We start from the raw sequence: 2,473 nt of genomic DNA, 5'->3' as shown, positions 1-2,473 counted from the left end.
GCCTACTGTTATAAATTAAAAACATAAGAAATAAAAAAAACTGGCTGTATTCGGATAACTCGATTCAATTAGAATATTTGAAAACCAATTCATGGAACACCCCTACATTTAAATGATAACCAAATAAAAACAGAATACCCGTATAGACGATCTGTTGAAATGACCAAGATCAGCAAACAATGCTTCAGAACCTGTATACAAGAACAAAAGGAAACAATATACTTTGTTTAAATAACCTATACTGCCTCCATTTAATGTAAGTTTTATAAAGAAAAAGTTAGAAGCAGTGTATCATTTAGTGCAGAGTAGCTGACTGACCGGTTATACAAAGGACCATCCCATTAAGCAGCAGCCAACCCTGACGGCCATTTGCAGAGAAGAATCGGTAGATGTAGTGTGGTGAAATTGCCTTGAAAACGGAAGGGTAATGGCGTATAATATTGTAAATACCAACAATGGGGGTAGTCAGTGTCCATAAACCCATGATAGGGGAGAAAATAAAGCTCACTCGCGCGGTACCATATTTTGAAGCAAAAACAAAACAACGAGAACAAACGCAGACAGCGCTTCCACCAGAGCTGAAACCAAAACAAGACTCTCACATTACACAAGAACAACAACAAAGCATTGTAATCCGAGAGACTGAGACGCCTTTCAACTTACATTTGCTGAATTTGGGAAAAGGACCTCTGATGCCATCCATTGCTGACAACACTGGTTATAATTTCGGAAAGATAAATATGCGAATAATATTTTTATTTTTTAACATTTACACATAACTGTCAATTGCGAATAGAAATGACCTATCAATATGCTATGTAGCGATAGCGATCAAATAGTGAACGCTATTTAATGTTTAGCGATAAGGCATCAGATTTTTTTTTTTCACACATTCACAAAATCGAGTTTTTACGGTGGAACTTGATGTTGTTTAATCGATTAAATATCAAAAAAATCGGTTTTAATATTTCAAAAATAAAAACCAGTTCATCACTATATCACACTACTACAGCGCTATACATAAAATAGCGGAAAAGTACAAGTTCGGTATGAAGCACGCTATAGAGAGGCTTATTCTCGCTATTGACAACTATGCATTGACAATACAAGAAAAGAAATAACGGAGTACCTGAGATAGCAGGGGTGAGTATGCCATCCCCAATTAACATACACATGCCGAGTATTGCGATAAAAAACAATACCCTCCTTGCAATCAAACTCCTCTCGATAAGCATCCCAAGCCTACTCTGATTTTTTAAGCTTTGAGCCGTAATATTGTTACTATGCGTGCGGTTAGATGATGTAACCTCCTCACCTTTTGAAGTAATAGGTCCAATATTCATGTGGCGGCAAAGTAATGAATATAGAGCAAATGTATTATATATTATATTATGCAAATGAAATGCAAGGAATACCTTCACCCTGGTCATCGGCTTTTAAAGCTATGCAAGCGTATTTGACAACTCCAATCAAAGTAAGGGTCCAGAAGATGATGCTGTAGATTCCCAAGTAGTCATCTTTTGTTGGAGACTTTAATGCCATTGAAGGATAGACATAAAGGGGAGAAGTCACCAGTCCTCCGAGTGACTTGTAAGCCAGCAACAGAATGCTCCATCGATTACTACCCTAATTACAACTTAATAATTATTATTTTTGTTGTTGGGTTTAATATAATATAAATATAAATATAAATAAAATATACTGGACAGCAAGCAAGAAAAACAAAAACCTGTTGGTGTTAGTTGAAGACAGTGGCATCGACGGCGACCTCCATCCAAGATTTCGGTTTCGTCAGCCGACCCCCCTTTCCTTTTAATTTTATTATTATTATTACTTATCAGTATTTTTTTACAAATAAATCTCCCCTCGGCTCCCTTCGGTCTAAACAGATATATTTATTTTATTTATTTATGATCTATATATTCTAATAAAGTAAAATAATTGTGACACGTGTCAGTTTGTGGTTAATCCTTATAATTTTTTTCCCTCCAAAACTTATATATGGCAAATATAAAAAATTATTCATTTTCCTTTTACACTCTATTTATATTATATTAAATTATTCACTTTTATTTAAACTCTATTTGTATTATATCTATACATTTTTATACAAATAAATATTTACATATTATACTAATGTACATTGTTAGAATATATTTCACAATATACTTGGTGAAATTCAAAAATCTACAACAAACCATGTTTATTAAATATTGAAAATTTGTGAAAGACTTTAGCTATATCTTTCACATCGAAAGGCCTTATTGTTTTAAATTTTCCTTCAGTTGCATTGCTTCATTATCGTATACCGATTGAAGAACAACCCATTCTTGATTTAAAAGTAAAATATATTTGATGATATAATACGACTATATTTGTAATACATTTTTTTACATAATATAAAGAGGCTTATTTATCCTTTTTTATTTATATTAAAGTATTTATTGTAATTTATACAATAATTTTATCCCGT

At 32.7% G+C, this 2,473-nt stretch overlaps 1 long non-coding RNA gene across 2 annotated transcripts; it reads right to left on the bottom strand.

The window, feature by feature from the left end:
- Nucleotides 1-36: 36 nt before the first annotated feature.
- LOC143604764 (uncharacterized) lies at nucleotides 37-1,371 on the bottom strand. 2 transcript variants are annotated; one of them, XR_013148351.1, is made up of 4 exons: nucleotides 1,130-1,371; nucleotides 664-714; nucleotides 319-578; nucleotides 40-191 (listed from the first exon to the last, which is right to left on the bottom strand). It is a non-coding gene; the product is annotated as an uncharacterized LOC143604764 (long non-coding RNA). The 2 variants fall into 2 exon arrangements; XR_013148350.1 differs by having other exon boundaries at nucleotides 37-191; nucleotides 319-714.
- Nucleotides 1,372-2,473: the final 1,102 nt, after the last annotated feature.

This window comes from Bidens hawaiensis, unplaced genomic scaffold (assembly GCF_021521415.1).
Source record: "Bidens hawaiensis isolate Kalapana, Puna unplaced genomic scaffold, B.hawaiensis_p1.1 tig00066537_1, whole genome shotgun sequence".
In the NCBI taxonomy this organism is placed as follows: Eukaryota; Viridiplantae; Streptophyta; class Magnoliopsida; order Asterales; family Asteraceae; genus Bidens; species Bidens hawaiensis.
The sequence above is the reverse complement of the archived record's forward strand: the minus strand, read 5'-3'. Positions and strand labels throughout refer to the sequence as shown.